We start from the raw sequence: 19,255 nt of genomic DNA on the forward strand, positions 1-19,255 counted from the left end.
ACAACTTAGATAAATGAGACTGCAGGAAACTGAGCCAAATCAAACAAACTCAATGAGTAGCGAATGCTGCATGGATTCAGATTGGATATACCACTGGATGTTGAAATAAGACGTCTGAACAGTATCAAAGACACTTTTTTACACACACACACACACACACACACACACACACACACACACACACACACACACACACAGACTACTAAACTGAGTAAATATCAGTATTTTTCTGATCTGTCCTCAACAGGTGGAGGAATATCAGGACATGAAAAATTCACTGTGATGGATGGGTGGGTGATGGTGGAGGGTGTGTGTGTGTGTGTGTGTGTGTGTGTGTGTGGGTGTGTGTGTGTGTGATACCGATAAGTGTTAAAGAAATACAGATGATGTAACAGCTCATGGGTTAGCCTAATTGCTGGTAAATGTGGAGCAGCATATTGCCTGCATGTAAAATAAAAGGGTAGACAAAAATCCAGTCTTATCAAATTTCCAGGTTGTGATGGTAATGACCACCAACCAACACATTCATACCAACCGAGGGCAGGTGTGAGGGTGGAGGTTTAAAGAGAAGGGGACCCAGGTGAATCATGTTGTTTTTGTCTGGGCTGTACACCATTTTCCAGGGTCTTGTAAAAAAATGTAGGATAAGAGTTGGTAATTTCTCCTTGAAACAAAGACAGCCGTTGTTAAACTGAATACTAATGGGAGCCCGAGGTGTTCTAAATAACTTTGAAAAGGGCAGAGTAACTCTGTCCAAAAGAACAACTCGTCTAGAAAGGGAAGGAAAGAGAGGGACAGAGAGAGGACTGGGGTGATGGAGAAGTGTGTGTGTGTGTGTGTGTGTGTGTGTGTGTGTGTGTGTGTGTGTGTGTGTGTGTGTGTGTGTGTGTGTGTGTGTGTGTGTGTGTGTGTGTGTGTGTGTGTGTGTGTGTGTGTGTGAAGGAGGGTTAGCAGCAGTTAATGATAGCATGCTTTCATTCTTAAACCGGTCTATAATTAAACCCAACCACACCAGTTTACAACATCCACACACTCCAATGTGGCCTCCCTTTCTCTCTCTACAAACCCCACTCTTTACTTTTGTCCTCTTTATTTTGTGCATTGTGTTTATGCACAGTTCTGTGTGTCAGCCACACCCAAAGCCCCCAACAGTCTACGGTGTAAACAAAACACACACACTTCTGAGCTTATCACACAGTTATTATCTAAAACTTCAACACAATCCTTTGTCTGTAAAAGACTTCTTACTAACATGTAAGTTACCTTCTTCATCCAGCATGGCAGTGATTTGGAGTTTCTTCAGATCGTACTGTGTTCCAGTTAGTGTTTACTTCCTGTCAGTCTTATTCTGATTTATCTGACGTCCAGCGCTCTGTTTTCACCTCTTTCCCTCTCTCTTTATATTCCTTGGCAACAGTGATGTTATGCTTAGCAGCGGTGTGTTATCAAGTATTAATAACTTCTGAAATACCCAAATCGACCAATCAGAATCGAGTATTCAACTTAGCGGTGTAATATGTCTCTATAAACTCCTGAGATGATTAAATGTGGACATGTGACTGCTGAATGCTCCATCATGTTTACTTGCATGTTGTGATTGTAACATTATGTCCACTATTTGGGGCAATGGGGAAATAAATCAAAAAATAAATACTGAGCAAACAATGGTAAAATGCTTTTCCTTCCAAGTGAGGGGGCAGGTTATGGAAGGTGGACAGACATATGATCAGATTTCTGTGTATATTTCCCTTTAGTTGAAACAATTTCAACACAAATTTTCAGTCTTTGTGCTTATTTTTGCTTCTTTTGTTTTTCCAGATGATACTGTGGGTTGTTCAATTTAACCTGAATCTTTTTTTATATTTCTGCTTGACGGATCATTTATTACTTGACACTGACTTGCAAATGGTTGCCCTCCAAACATCTTAAAATGCACATATTTCATATCAGGAAATGTTCAGGGGACCTGCTCCTGACCCTCAGTGAGCTCATGTGGACCTTAGTATTTCTAAAAACTTGATTCCAGTCCAGTTTTTTATTTAGAAAAAATACTTACGGCAAGATTAATCTCAGTAGGCTTGTTAAAAGCTCAACTGAAAAGCTTAATGCCGACGTGAGTATATTGAACATGGAAACATGTAAAACAAGTTAACACACCATGTAACTGTCCCAAATAAAACTGCTGGTGTGTGTCATTGTCCTTCTTGTTTGCTATTGATGGTGTCATCAGGTTTAAAATGCACTCACTGCTGTCTGCTGTAGTCCAATATCAAGAGATTTTCTCTTTTGTTATTTATATCTTCCAAGCTATTGTCGTGCCTCACAGCTGTACAGCAGCTCATATAGGCAGAACGTAGGCAGCAGCCATATGACTGAGCAGAAAATGTCACACCATTCTTAACTTAAAAGCCTCATTTAGGTGTCTCTCACAAACATACTTAAAGCATAACCATGATGGTCCTCTCCAGACCGAACCATTTGTGTTTGAGCCTAACTCTAAGCAAAACATCCCCACAGTGATGTCACATCACACAGATTTATCCATCAGAGATGTGTTCTTTTGGAAAGCTCCGTCATATAGATGGATATTATACCGACATGCATTTTTAGTTTTTGTATTTGATTATTTATTCGTAACTTCTATTGTTGACTTTAGTCTTGGCCTTCTCTAAACTCTTTGAAGAGAAAGAATAGTTTTTTTTACAATTAGTGACTGCTGTTGTGCATTCCCCCCCCTGCTGCACAGGCTCATTACCACCAGGGAGAAGCTAATCGCGCTAAATCCTGCCAGCATTGTGGTCGGAAAGACTGCTACCCAACTCTGTAGAAAGACACACCAAAGATGCAGGGTGAACCAAAGAGACGAGGGAGGAGAGCTAGCTCCAGATTCATGGAGAAAATAAGACGTATAAACTGTGTCGCCCCCCTAATCATGGGCAATAAGATCACTGGTTAATGGGAATAGACAAGCTAACGGCATTAGCCAGAAGCTAAGAGCGCCAGAGTGAACATCTGAAGTGAAGTCTAATGTGCTTAATGAAACATGGCTGCACCTTACGGTCTGATCTGCACCAGCATATATCTGCGGCAACGTCTCCATCGATGGCTTCCGGACTCTTTGGGCAAAAGGTATTGCACTGAGAGTCTTCAGAGGGTCAGAGGGCCTTAGACACTGAGTGGCTCAGAGAGTCCCAGTGGTTACAAGGACTTTGATAGCACATTAACTTCAAACCTATGTTTTTAGAAATATTTGTTTATTTTATTCTAATATGGTACAACTGTCGTAATTTCACCCTGGGATTAAAATGATTTGGATTGATTCTTGGACTTTACAACATGCACAAAGCAGCAATAGTGGTAACTTCGGCTACGGATGCTGACACAGTGTTGGAATCTAGACATAACATGGAGATAAGCCCCAACTGCTCTGCTCTGTTTGAGGGACATGTGAGAATAATCAATATATTATGCCGGAACTATAAGGGACATCATTTACTGTAGCAGTGTTGTCCCATGGGCCTGATGGTGTGTGACACCTTGGAGTTCCGGTTTCCGGATGTAATTTGTTTTATGTGACACACCGCCTCCAACTCTCACTCATCGATGCTGCATTACTACTATTATTATGTGTTTAATTACCAACAAACATCAGAAGAAAGTGTATAATAAAGTATCATAATACATGCGTCATGGCTTCGTCATCAGCGGGCGACAGAAGAAAATGACGAAGCAAAATGTTAAAGACTAAATACGAGGGGGAATGTAAAACACAATGTTAGTTACACAAACGGGCTCTTTTATCCATACAACTGGTAGACTGCTTTATGTGGACTGTGGATCAGTGAATTGGATAAGGAACCACAGCTGTGTTCCCTTGTAAACCTACTATACTATTGCATTAATAAATACTGTTTAACTCTATGAGAAACTTCCTGGTCTACTTCAGACTCTTGGTCTTCAAACAAGAAACATAACATGAGTAAACACAAATAATCCTGCGGTCAAACTCAGGCGAGTAGCAGAAGGTGCTTTACTTCACAGGGATTACCCCTTCATAAGAGGGTGTGATTGATACGTTGTTTATTTCCATGTCATAAGTTTGTCATGTTTCAGTATTGTCTGTACAATGTCATTATGACTGTAAAAATCCATGGCCGAAACGGAAAAAAGGCCCCAGTTGTAACAAACTGAATTCATCTTTAACCCTTGCTGGTCCGGAGTCGCTCTGTGTCAGACAGATTACACTGAGCAGAGGGTGATGTAGGGCAGGATGCTCAGGCAGCGCTGCCTGGATCCATACAGTCTTTACAGTCTGCAGAGACATGAGGGTTCATCTGCTACATGGAAGTGGCAATTCACTGACACGGAAGCCAACCAAATATAAAGCATAGACACCTACTGTTCTGACACACACACACACACACACACACACACACACACACATATGCAAACACACAAACATACACACTCACACAGGTGCGGGGCCCAGGGGTCCACCGAAAGTATCTTTTGATTTGCATAACACATGCATATTTCTTGCATCACATGTGTCTGTTGTGTCGTCCCGGACCATTGGAGGGAGAGAGGGTGAGGGAGAGGGTGAGGGTGAAAGAGGAAATATGACATGTATGGTTGATTCTATCTGATGGGGACTGTCTTGCTAAAAGCAGGAGGATGCAATTGAAACGTGCCACACACACACACACACACACACACACACACACACACACACACACACACACACACACACACACACACACACACACACACACACACACACACACACACACACACACACACACACACACACACACACACACACACACACACACACACACACACACACACACACACACTGCTGGCTGACTGACTGCTGGCTGTTCTGTGAGGCCTCCCAGTCTGGGAACCCAGAGGTGTCAGACAGTTATAATTATCACTCCGCTTCCACACTCACTCTTTCCTTCACAAACACACACACACACACACACACACACACACACACACACACACACACACACACACACACACACACACACACACACACAGGCTGTAGTCCTGCACCAGTCTGCAGAGGAGCCCCCACAAAGAATCGTTTCCCTGAGGACGTCAGTTTCCAGCTTTCCTAATTTTCAACTTCTGTTATCACATTTTTGGGCCATAAATAATTCATACATAATGTTCCAGTATGAGGCTTTTGGTTTAATACTCCATCCACAAAATTCCACAGCGGAGAGTGAACCAGGAGAACATTTAGCATATTCATCGAAAGAACACTTTTATTTTCCAATGGCGTCAGCATTTAGTGGCAAATGAATGCAAGGGTAAAACATTCATCCATAATTTAAATACTTTCACTATGAAAGGCATTCCTTTTAGAGCATTGATGTATTGAATATTGAAACGGTTAATTAATTGAAAAGCCTCAATAGTTTTACATTTCTCAGTAGGTATAAAAATACAATTGTATTTTCCGCTAACGGTAATAAAAACTGTAAAATGAAAAAATGTATCGGAAAGACAAACTGTGTCCTTCAGCTGTAAGTTGAATAACGCAAACTAAATAACTTCTCTTAATAATTATTATGGACCTAGTTATTTTTTATTATTCACAATTTTTTTTTAATGATTTATGGGGATGGCTAGTCGCTACGTCATCATATAAAAAAAAGCCACTTCCGTGTCCACTCACTAACATTCTAATGGTTTCTACTACTGTCAGCGGCAGTAAAATGGTGCAGTGCTGTGCCCCATGTTGTAGTAACAGAAATGATGTCGACAAAATCATCTCTTTTTACTGATTCCCCCTCGAAGGGAAAGAGAAGAAGAGATGGCTGAAGTTGATACTAAATAAGAACAACATTCCATTAGTTCACTTTAATGGACGATTGCAGTGAAATAACAATAATCGAACATGTCATGAGCAGCTGAAAGTGCTGGTATGTTTACATCTAAACACAGTTCTTCCGTTGGATCTCAAATGATGAACAATAATAACAATAATAACAGGCTAGCGGTTACTAGCTAGCCAAACGTCAGATGTTAGATGTTAGAGCAGGTACTTGCTTTCACCTCCTGTCCCTCGACTGTACCTGAGTGAAAACAACTTAGCTAGCTAACCTTCATCAAACCGTAAGATAGCTAAAGGACAATCAGCAATGCACAGCCTATGTTTACATTAGATAGCTAGCGCTAGCTTCCAACCCTAAATTCACTAACCTGTCTAACTATGTTTCTAAGACATTCCCGGTATGTTGTAACGTAATTTACATAAGCAAAACGTGGAAAGTTGTATGTTACGCTGAAAATAACTAAGCTAGCTAACCCTTAACATACCCCAACACAGCTAAAAGACAGTCAGCATCGCCCCGTGTTTACATTAGCTAGCACTACCAACACCCTTACTTTCTCAACTTAACATCGTAGCTTTTTTTTTTCATTGAGGCCTGGACGTTTCCTGTTAGACTTCCACCTGGCATTGTGCTCACTGATATCACCCTATTTGAATTATATGAGTTTAAACCCTTCTGAACAGACATTGGGATGTCAGCGAAGTAGGCTGTCACTGTATAAAAAGTGACCAGTTCCTGTGCTGTAGCCATTGTTGTTTATGTGACCTAAAGGTGCTAATGGACACGGAAGTGATTCCTAACGGTTCCTGACGTCACACTAGCCATGCCCATAGACACAAAGCACCAGGCAGAAGCCTTTATCCCTTACTCGTGGGTTTTTTCAGCTCGCTTTCCGTCAGGGTCGCAGAGGTAACAGCTCCAGCAGAGAGCCCCAAACTTCTCTTTCCCTGGCCACATCAACCAGCTCTGACTGGGGGATTCCAAGGCGCTCCCAGGCCAGCGAAGAGATATAATCCCTCCACCTGGTCCTAGGTCTACCCCTCGGTCTCTTCCCAGCTGTACGTGCCTGGAACACCTCACTAGGGAGGCGCCCATGTGGCATCCTCACTAGGTGCCCAAACCACCTCAACTGGCTCCTTTCAACGCGAAGGAGCAGAGGTTCTACTCCGAGTCCCTCCCGGATGACTTAACTTCTCACCTTATCCCTAAGGGAGATGCCAGCCACCCTGCGGAGAAATCCCATTTTGGCCGCTTGTATCCGCGATCTCGTTCTTTCGGTCATGACCCATCCTTCATGACCATAGGTGAGGGTAGGAATGAAAATGGCCCTGTAGACAGAGAGCTTTGCCTTCTGGCTTAGCTCTCTTTTCGTCACAACGGTGCGGTAAAGCGACTGCAGTACCGCTCCCGCTGCTCCGATTCTCCAGCCCATCTCACACTCCATTGTTCCCTCACTCGAGAACAAGACCCCGAGATACTTGAACTCCTTCACTTGGGGTAAGGCTTCATTCCCTACCTGGAGGGAACAGTCCATCGGTTTCCTGCTGAAAACCATGGCCTCAGATTTGGAGGTGCTGATCCTCATCCCAGTCGCTTCACACTCGGCCGCGAACCGATCCAGTGAGTGCTGAAGGTCACAGACGAAGCCATTAGGACCACATCGTCTGCAAAAAGCAGTGGTGCAATCCTTAGCCCACCAAACTGCAGACCCCCTCCCCCACGACTACACCTCGAAATCATGTCCATGAATATTACAAACAGGATTGGTGACAAAACACAGCCCTGGCGGAGGGGTCCGACCTGCTGCCAAGGACCCGGACACAGTTCTCTCTTTGGGAGTACAGAGATTGGATTGCCCTGAGTAGAGACCCCCTCATCCCATACTCCTGCAGCATCTCCCACAGTATCTCCCTGGGAACCTGGTCATACGCCTTCTCCAAATCCACAAAGCACATGAGCACACTCCCAGGCCCCCTCCAGGATCCTTGCGATAGTAAAAAGCTGGTCCATCGTTCCAGGACCAGGACGAAAACCACATTGTTCCTCCTCAATCTGAGGTTCAACAATCGGCCGGACCCCCCTTTCCAGCACCTTAGAGTAAACTTTCCCGGGGGGGGGCTGGGTAATGTGATGCCTCTGTAATTGGCACACACCCTCTGATCCCCCTTTTTAAAAAGGGGAACCACCACCCCGGTCTGCCAGTCCTTCGGTACTGTTTCCGACTTCCACACAATGTTGATGAGACGTGTCAACCATGACAGTCCCTCAACACCCAGAGCCTTCAGCATTTCTGGGCGGATCTCATCCCCCCCCCGGGGCTTTGCCACTGTGGAGTTGTTTGACTACATCAGTGACTTCCCTCCGTGAGATTGGAGTTGATCCCCCTTCATACTCCAGCTCCGCCTCTAACATAGAGGGCGGAGTTGTCGGATTCAGGAGTTCCTCAAAGTGTTCCTTCCATCGCCCTAACACACTATCAGTTGAGATCAACAGCGTCCCATCCTTACTGTACACAGCTTGGATGGTTCCCTGCTTCCCCCTCCTGATGTGTCGGACGGTTTTCCAGAACAACTTTGGTGCCGACCGAAAGTCCTTCTCCATGGCTTCTCCGAACTTCTCCCACACCCGCTGCTTTGCCTCGGCCATGGCTGAGGCTGCTGCCCTTCGGGCCCGTCAATACCTTGCAACTGCGTCAGGAGTATCCAGGGATAACATATCCCGGAACGCCTCCTTCTTCAGTCGGACGGCTTCCCTGACCACCGGTGTCCACAAGGAGGTTCGAGGGTTACCGCCCCTTGAGGCAACTAAGACCTTGAAACCACAGCTCCCCGCCGCAGAACACCGCCCACTCTGGTTCAATGTCCCCAGCCTCCACAGGGATGCCTGAAAAGCCCCACCAGAGGTGTGAGTTGAAGGCCTCCTGGACTTGGGATTCCTCCAGACGTTCCCAGTTCACCCGCACTACACGTTTGGGCTTACCAGGTCTGTCCACAGGCTTCCCCTGCCACCTGACCCAACTCACCACCAGATGGTGATCAGTTGACCCTCTCTTCACCCGAGTGTCCAAAACATGCGGCCTCAGGTCCGATGATACGATAACAAAATCGATCATGGACCTTCTGCCTAGGGTGCTCTGGTACCACGTACACTTATGAGCATCCTTATGTTCGAACATGGTGTTTGTTATGGCCAATCCATGACTAGCACAGAAGTCCAGTAACAAACCACCACTCCGGTTCAGATCAGGGGGGCCATTCCTCCCAATCACACCCCTCCAAGTGTCTCCATCATTGCCCACGTGTGCGTTGAAGTCTCCCAGCAAGACTAAGGAGTCCCCTTCAGGAGCCCCATACAGGACTTCTTTCAGGGTCTCCAAGAAGGCTGAATACTCTGAACTGCTGTTTGGTGCATAAGCACACACAACAGTCAGAGTTTTCCCCCCCATAACCCGCAGGCGTAGGGAGGCGACCCTCCCGTCCACTGGGGTAAACTCCAACAAAGCGACACTCAACCGGGGGCTTGTGAGTATCCCCACACCCGCTCGGTACCTCACACCTTGGGCAACTCCGTAGAAGAATACAGTCCAAACCCTATCAAGAGGTAAGGTTCCAGAGCCGACACTGTGCGTAGAGGTGAGCCCCACCAGATCCAACTGGTAACGCTCCAACTCCCGCACAAGCTCCCACTCCTTCCCCCCCAGAGAGGTGACATTCCACGTCCCCAAAGCCAGCTTCTGCCGCCTGAGTCTGGTCCGTCGAGACCCTCTACTTTCAGTGCCACCCTTCTGGAAGCGCACCCGACCCCATCGCTGTTTCCCGTAGGTGATGGACCCACGGGACGGGGAAGCGGAGGTGTTGCCCACGTTGCTTTTTCGGGCTGTGCCCAGCCGGGCTCCGTAGCAAGCCCGGCCAACCAGACGCTCGCTGACGAGTCCTCCTTCTGGGCCTGGCTCCAGAAGGGGACCCCGGGCTTCCTCGCTTTCAAGTGTGTTTTTCATGAGGTCTTTTGAACAAATCTTAGTCTGGCCCCTTACCTGAGACCAATTTGCCATGGGAGACCCTACCAGGAACACAAGGTTCCAGACAACCCAGCCCCCAGGTTCATCGGGGCACACAAACCTCTCCACCATGATAAGGTGCTGGTTCTCGGAAAGGCTGGCATGACATCATTTTGAAAATAATTTTAAAAATGCTGTACAACCAGGCCCTCGTGTGAGCCGAGGTAAAGGAGAGACTCATTGTGAGTACAGCACACACACACGCACACACCCCCCCCATCTCTCCAATAAGCGATACAAACAGCAGTAGTTGTATGGATGCAGTCACTGTGAGGAGTCACTCTTCATTTAATGTAATGGTTTGTGTAATGACTGGATACGCCTCCAGAGACACTTGTTATTCACAGTGCCTAGTATCAAACTAATGACTAAGCTAATTATGAATATAAACGTACCTAACTGCATGGTAAAGGCAGCAACAGAACACATCTGCAAGCATGCTGACTCACACAGAAACACACACTATTCTGTTGAATGTAATAATCACTATGACATCATTCAGTAAAGCAGTAACCCTAGACCTGAATCACCACACACACGGATGTAGGTGTGTGTGTGTGTGTGTGTGTGTGTGTGTGTGTGTGTGTGTGTGCGTGCGTGCGTGCGTGCGTGCGTGCGTGTGTGTGTGTGTGTATGTGCATGTACACACCCAACCACCCACCCATCTCTTACAGTAGACACATGTCTGTATGAATGGCGGGGGTTTAAACGAAAATCCTGGACCACCCAGGACTTCCAGAGTCGCCCAGCAGACCCCCGCGCTGACAGATGAAGTCTATTCACACAAAGCCTCTAACACCTTCAGCTCACACACACACAAACACACATTCACACACACACACACACACACACACACACACACACACACACACACACACACACACACACACACACACACACTCCATACTCAACACAAATGGCGCACAATCCTTTAAGACAAATGGACACACTTCAAACACGTACATACACAACCTCCGAAAGACAGAGTGGGGGGGCGTCAGAAGGAGAGAGACAGTCTGTGGTTTAGCAGGGAGAGAGGGAGAGACCTTGAGTCCTCTCTCTCTCTCCTCACCCATGGGGAGGAGGGAATGAAAGGCGTACGGCACTATCAAATAGCCCCCGCTTTTAATGGCCCAGCTGCACCATTACCTAGCACACACACTGAGCCCAAATAGAGAGGGGAGGAGGAGGAGGAGGATAGAGAAGTCTATCAAAGTAAGTATGAGGATGGGGGGGGGCTCATCATTACCTAGCACACACTCTTAGAGTCCAAGTAACTGAAAGAGAAAGGGGGAGAAAAGGGGAGAAAGGAGACGGACAAGCAGCTAACTATAGTACTAGGTGTGTGTTAGTGAACTACACACTCACTCCTGCAGGCCCCCAGGGAAGTTTTGAAACAGTTCTTCCCTCCGTCATGAACAGTAATGTAATGTTCATCAGGTGTGTGTGTGTGTGTGTGTGTGTGTGTGTGTGTGTGTGTGTGTGTGTGTGTGTGTGTGTGTGTGTGTGTGTGTGTGTGTGTGTGTGTGTGTGTGTGTGTTTTCAGTCTGTGGATCAGTACCCTGACCACTCCAAGCGGTCTGGTTTGGACTGCCATGCGTCTCTATGAGGTTCACTTTAATGGTTCTAATGACATATTTAAACAACAATTGGATGACTACCAAGTGCTAAACGTTTTAGAGAAATGTCATGAAAGTAGAACAAATATTCTCAGGATGAATTGTGATGATGCTTGTTTAACAGCAAGTATATACAGGTGATGGTGAATGAATTTAAATATATTTAATTCCCATTAAATGTTTTTCATCCATCCTTCATTAATCGTTATTTTTTGCCAACATCTAGGTTTAAATCTTAGAAGTATTTACAATGTTTTTCATTGCTGAATATACAGTACAAAGTGCTGTATATATTACAATACTGCACAACACACAAACAATTCCAACGCTGCTTTTGGTGGCTCTAGTTCCATAACAGAAAATACGAGAGAACTGGTCTACCTCCTGATGCACGTATTAAAGGCGTTATTGTGTGCAGACAGGAATGTAATGAGCATGAAGACAGCAGCTTGTTCCTCACCTTCTCTCTGGCACTGAACAGCACAGGACACATATACACCGCCCCCCGCTGCTCTGCTGCTATTTCATGCTTTCAATTTACTTCCAAGAATCTCCTCTCCTCCACCCATTTCCATCAGTCACTCTCTCTCGCTCTCTCTCTCTCGCTCTCTCTCTCTCTCTCTCTCTCTCTCTCTCTCTCTCTCTCCATCCATCCATCTCCTATCGTGGCCCTCAGCGGGGCCCGGCTGTTGTATGCGAGGCATACTTGGGCTGTGGCGTCAGTTTGGAAATGAGGCTCGTTTGCATTTAAACACTCTGCTCTCTGGGCACTTGGTAAAGTTGATGAGAGGAGGATGAGGGGAGTGGAGCAGGGGGGGGGCAGTGAATGAGTGGAAGTGTACAGACAGAGTGAGCAAAGGGAGTAATTGCAACACTAAGAGAGAGAGAGAGGGAGAGGGGAGTGAAGGGGGAGTGTGTGGAGAACACTGGCTAATATAAATTCATTATGTAAATCCGCAGCTCAAACAAATTGACAGGCGGGTATTACACCCGAGAGGAGCTGAATCAAGAGCATGAAAGCATTAGCTCCACTCACCCTTGACCTCCAACCTCGACCTGTTCACCGGAGTGTGCCTGTTATGCATACTAAACACTCAGGAGGGGCCCGGACAGTAACGGAACAACACATTATGTTTTCTTACAGTGGTAGCTGGAGACCAAATACTCCATCCTACATCAACGCTGGAATGTAGACTATGCTGAGAGGGAAACACTGGAGGGGAGTGTGTTCTCACTCCCACATACCAGATCCACACTGCAGCATATTCCAATATCTGAAAAGAATATTTCAATTCCCAACAGATAGAGTTAGTCTTTTATTCAAGCCACTGGGTCACAGTTTTAGAATCACCTGCAAATCTAATGCAACGTTCACCTTCCTTAACTCCATGCCTCCACATCCAACCAAACAATCCTAAGCCATTTTAATGGTGTTAGAATGACTTGGAACTTCCTCAGTGAAAGCTCAGTGGGGCTTCACTGTTGAGGTTCTCCTAATCCAACGTGGCTCCAGAAAGTAAACAGTTCTTTTATTGTCTTTAGAACTTGGCCCAACTGGACCTTTAGTGGGATGAGAGATGTTATGGAGGGCCCCCGGGAGCTCAGCTGGTGATTGTGAAAATGTGCGTGAATAAAAAGCGGAGAAGCACGGCTCCAGTGAGGCTACAGCTGCAGACGATGTCATCCAACCAGCAAGCATCACCACATGATGCCTCACATGGAAAGACTGAGGAACCCCCCACCCCATCCACCCGGCGCCAATCTGTTGAAGATTTCGGGGGTGACAACACATGAAAAATTACAGGGTTCATTGTTTTCCGGCCATTAGTCATGTTTGTATTCACCACTTTTAAGTGGTATGACATAATGAGGGACAATAGGTCTGATTATGAAAAGCTTCAGAGGATTCTGATGTGAACTTCAAAGGTTAAGTTTGCAGGGCTGAATGCCTTTTTCCGTTTACCAACACAAAGGTTCTGTCCCCCATGTCTTTAAGATGAAATGCAAATGTTCAAAATGGAGCTTCTGAAGGACTGAAAAGCACTTTCTCATATTTAAAAACAAATGCCAGTATCCAAGCAAGCATACTTTTATAATCCATGTTTTGTCCCTACAGTAGTATGACCCAGGTTCCAGGAACACTGTATCCTATAATTACCATATTGAAGCTCAGTAGTGACTTTTGCCCGACCTTCTATGCCAGGTAAATGCCCACATTTTTTAAAATCCATGTCCAAAAATTGTGACCTTTCTTTCTGTTATGTAAGAAAAGAAGAAGAGTAAATAACTCTGAATCTTTGTTTTCAATGTTTAACCCGGAGTTTAGAGAAGACACGATCATGCGATGTGAAAAAGATCCTACAAAAATCTCAACACCCAAAGACATTCAAGAAACGTAGGCCTTATTTTCCTTGGTTGGCTGTTTGGAGCTGTGCATCACTTTGGAGTGCTCTCATCCACCATACACTCCAGCACCCTCAAACATTGCCAACTCTCTCACAAAATCAAATAAACTCTTGAATATTAAGCTCTCATGAATATCACCAGCTCGCCTCTTTCTGACTCAACAGGTGGGCTGCCTTTGGAGCGGCCCATATGAAAGCACAGGAGTTCAAGTTGTGTCTGTTCAGCGGTGGTGTGACGAGGGCGATGGCAGCCCGCTCTGAAGCGTCTGCAGCTGCTGTCAGCTTTAATTGGCCGGGCAGACTTTCAGCCAGACACCACTCATCTCTGACCTGAGCACTGCCAGGGAAAAACATTAAACCAGCTTCAAAGACCGCCGCCAGTTTAGGAAGAGAGGGTGGGAGACAAAGGCAGAGTTTGAGAACGCAGATAAAAGCAGCAACACAGACAGGAGCATTGAAAGTGAGAGGGGGGTCCTGATGAATGTGTTTGTCCAGAGCTCTACCCAGTGTCTCTCAGAGTAAATCCTTTTACCAAACGGAAACCAGGCGGCCTCACAGAGAGCCTGAACACAACTACTGGACAACTCCACTCATTGGAATCGTAATAAGCAGGAACTCTCTCTCTGATTTAATTACAAATTAAGTGCTTTTATTGGCAGGACATTCCTAAAAAACAATATTGTGAAAGCATGTTAATACAAACTACACACCTATGATTAACAATTTCAAGACAAAAGAGCACAGAAAACCAAAAGACTATGGATAAGAATAATGAAAGATATATATGCAGATGATATTATTGTTTGCCAGTCCGACAGGGGGCTGTAAGGTGCTTGACTTTGATGTCCAGGATGTTCTGAAGGCCGTTTTTATCTATTGACATAGTTGCCAACTGCGACGCATGTAAGGAGGTGGAGACTGTAGTAGCTGTAGTCATTGTGTCAACAGTAAAGAAGGCAGTCCAGTGACGTATACAGACAGCTAGGCTCTGCTTATGGTATGGGAGAGCGGACGGCTCAAACAAACACAACAGGAGTGTGTGTGGGAAACGTATTTGACCTTAAAGCGTGATCTTCTTCTTCAAACTATAGAGAAAATGGCGCCTTTCAGCGTGCCTTTTCAAAGTGCAACCAATCTAATGACAGTTGTATTAAGTGCTGCAAGCTAGCTAGGCAGGTAACCATAGAAACATAATTTCACCGAAATAATCTGCACCCAACCTGCAGCAAATGGCGTGTCATGTGAATGCAGCTTTAATCTTTTTCTAGATCTTTAGAGTGGTTGAGAAAACACCTGCCATTTAATGTCCTGATAGCATTCCAAGCGGGGGGAGACTGGGTCTGTAAGAAGCGGCGCTCATGGCAGGCTGCTTCTTGCTGCGCCCTCTCTTAGATAGTAGAACTCTGGGAATTATTGTACAAAAAAAAAACACGCATTCTGGTGCTCTCCAACACTGTCAAACTGGCTGCGCTGAGCTAGGAAGATTTACAAATTACAAATACAGATGGACAAATTCAAGCGGGCACGCCTGACTTCTGGAGGTCACTAATGTCTAACAAGAGCAATGACGAGCTCATCATCCATCCCTACACCATCAATTCTGAAGCCCAAGCACTCATTAGCAACATCCTGCAGATACATTCATCTGCTGCCTAATCGACCTCTGAGTCACTGTGGAGATCCAGTCCTGTTAATGAAAGCAGCTGCAGGAGTGAGACTCCAGCATATTAACACTATAATTACGCAGCAAGTCACCAAACATGGGCTATAGGGTTAAAATTGAGTGAAAAGGAAGATAAGGGGGCAAAAGAAGGGAGCAGAAGGGATGAAAGAATAAGAAACAGATGAGCGGAAAAGAAGGAGGAGAGCAGACAGCTGACCGGAGGTTTGTTCAGCCATGAGATTAGGCTAAGTGATGGAAAGCAGGCAGGAAACAGAAACAGGGACATGAGCAGAGCCTCGGATAAATAAAAAGCTTAGAAGAGTGATAAAAGAATGAGTTTTAGATGCTAAAATACGGTTAGAAAACTAAGATGAGGAGGGTCTGTGATCTTCATAGCCAACACAGAGAACTTACTGATCGAATAATGGGATGTGATGAATAGTTTCAGCTGGACCCAACCGAGGTTAAGACATCAAATTAACGGTGGTGTAAGGATGTGTTAGCTGCAAAGAGGATAACGTCGTTCCAGCTCTTGAAACATATAAAACAAACTAATCTTATCTTAGAGCGAGACAATAAGAAGTACTGAACATGAACTCCAATGATGACCGAACCATTACAGATGGATCAGAAGGGGATTTATTTGCAAAATCGCTCTAGATTTGCGTTCTTTTCAATAAAGTTTGATTTGGACTTCAGAATAAAGATAACACACCATTAAATCAGAGGATTGTTCATCATCAACACCCCTCAGAACAAAGTAAGAAACACAGGTCTAGACTTGGATCTTCTCTCTAGTATGTTACTAAAAATGCCATCAATGAAAAAGAAAAAGGTCAGCAGGCCAGCAGGGTAAAACCAATGCTTATACTGCTCTGTATATCTGGCCAACATCTATTAAAGGTCCCCAAATATACTATATTTGAACAATATATTATAGGTCTCATATCTATACAAACTTGTCTGTGAAATGTTTTGCTCAAAATACCAAACAGATCCCCCATTGTAGCATGCCTCATCCCCCTCTATTTCAGCCCTGTTCCTGAAGTGCTGATTCTGTTTATAGTACACATATCTATATATTATACATATCTGCCATATACATCTGTTATACATAATATATGCATCTGTCCATACCTCCTCATTCAGCAGTGTAAAGTATTTAAATACTTTAAATGTATTCCACATATGTATATATTTCACATCCTCAAATCTTTATTGTTGTTATTGTAAATATTCTTCTCTCTTTTTGCACTATTTTATTATCTTATTTGCACCATGTATGTTGAGTTGTTGGAGGAGCATGGGACATAAGATTTTCATTGCTAACATATACGTTGTATATGCTGTGCATATGATAAATAAATAAAACCTTGAAACCTTGTGACTGCAGTCTTTCTCAAAGAGTGGTCCACGGACCACTGGTGGTCCGTGAGCGACCCCTAGTGGTCCGTGAGTATTTTGGTAAAATGTCCCATTTGAAATTAATATATTATAAGTTTAAAGTGTTTCTCAAACTGTCTTAAAATGACTAGTATAGAGTGCAGCATAGATGTAGCGTAGCTACGAACCTAAGTAGCTACGTAGGTTACGATCTTACGTCATAAATGACTTGCGCGGTCAATTTGAGCTGTCAACTGACAAGATGGATCGATGGCTAAAGACAGGGTCAGTTAAAAGAAAATTAAATGACAAATCTGACGTGACAGTCAAGGTGCATCGTCCTGATGCAGGAGATCCAGCAACTACAAGTGGTTCAGCCGCAGCGACAAGTGCTTTTGTGTGCGTTACTGAGTCCCAGGAGAGCGGTTCGCCGTCTAACCACCACCCGTGTTTTGTAAGGTACATTTATGATGGCGGTGTGCAGGATGAATTTCTGTTTTGTCGTTCCCTGCCGACCAACACCACAGGGGAAGCCATTTTTGACTCAGTCAACGATTTCATCCTGCAGAATAATATCGACTGGACACGATGTGTTGGTATTTGCACAGATGGTGCAACTGCAATGACTGGGAAACACAAGGGACTGGCAGCGCGCGTACGCGCAGTTGCACCTTGCGCCACAGCAACACACTGTTGCATTCACAGAGAACAGCTGGCTGTGAAAAAATGCCACCATGCCTCAAATCAGTACTGGACGAGTCTGTGAAAATTGTTAATACAATAAAAACCAAAGCACTGAACACACGTCTTTTTAAAGCTCTGTGTGATGAAATGGGAAGTGAACACACAAAACTGCTTTTCCATACTGAAGTTCGCTGGCGTGGGAAAGTTCTCACCCGTCTATTTGAACTGCGCGATGAGGTGATGTTATTCTTGCATCATACTGATGAACTGTATGACAGACTGCATGATTTCCAGTGGCTCTCAAAATTGGCATACCTGGCCGATGTCTTTAGCGCACTCAATGCTTTGAACTTAGCGCTGCAGGGAAAAGCCGTCACCGCCTTCAATGTGCAGGACAAAATTAAAGCCGCACGCCTCAAGATGGAATTGTGGTGTGTCCGTCTGGATCGCCAGGAGTTTGACTGTTTTCCGACGCTTGTGGATTTTTTCCTCGCTGCAGATGAAGAGCTGGACGGCGGCACAGTTGCAGCCAGGCCTTGCAGCCTTCAAGGAACATCTGCTAGGCCTTCACTTTCAGCTGGGAAGATATTTCCCGGAACAAGATGCAGGCTATGAGTGGATCAGCAATCCATTTGGGGACAAAACGCACATCGAACACGTCAGTTCCAAGCTCCCATCAAGACAGGTTGACAGCCTTGTGGACATCGCATCTGATGGGACACTGAGGACGACTTTCAGAGAGAAAAGCTTGACGGACATTTGGGTCCACGTCCAGCCTGAGCACCCAGAGCTGGCTGACGCTGCTCTGAAACTGTTGATGCCGTTTCCAACCACCTACAACTGTGAAGTTGGTTTTTCTACACTTGTTGGTCTGAAAACAAAGCAGCGTAACAGGATCAATGTGGACTGTGATATGAGACTAAAACTCTCCAGTTTGGATCCAGACATTGTTTCACTGATGTCACAGCACAAGCAGCACCATTCCTCCCATTAGGTAGCAACAGAGACACGCAGTGTATGAGTGAGTAAACAATGCTATTTGTAAATGTAACAGTGTAAATAATTACCTTGTGTTTATTGTTAAATTCTTGTTAAACTTGGGCCTGCAACCATAGTTTTACTGTATTTTATTTTTGAAAATACACAGCAGAAGTTTGTGTCGTACTAAATGCGGTGCATTTTGCGTATCTCTCTGTTCGCTTGGACATAAACTCAGTAATAAATGTAGTCTATGTTTCATATGATTTGTAAAATCTATCAGCATTTACCGTTTAAATCGCATGTGAACGAAATGCTTGTAGAATCCGTAGTTGTATTTGTATTGTTGATTTAATGTGTGAACGAGCGATATAGAGAAGAAAAAGTTTGAGAAACACTGCTTTAAATGAACTAGCTGCTGCTGGCCACGCCCCCTTGGAGCTGCTGCTGGCCACGCATCTTTGGAGCTGCTGCTGGCCACGCCCCTTTGGAGCGTCATGATCTTTTGACGAGAGTTTTCTACCGGGAGAAACTCAGCTAAACGCTGCCGTGATTAAACCCCATATTATGTTCCAAACCACATCCAGCATTATCTCTGAAACAGTATGGAGCTCAAA

Source organism: Eleginops maclovinus, chromosome 3, assembly GCF_036324505.1.
Source record: "Eleginops maclovinus isolate JMC-PN-2008 ecotype Puerto Natales chromosome 3, JC_Emac_rtc_rv5, whole genome shotgun sequence".
Classification (NCBI taxonomy): Eukaryota; Metazoa; Chordata; class Actinopteri; order Perciformes; family Eleginopidae; genus Eleginops; species Eleginops maclovinus.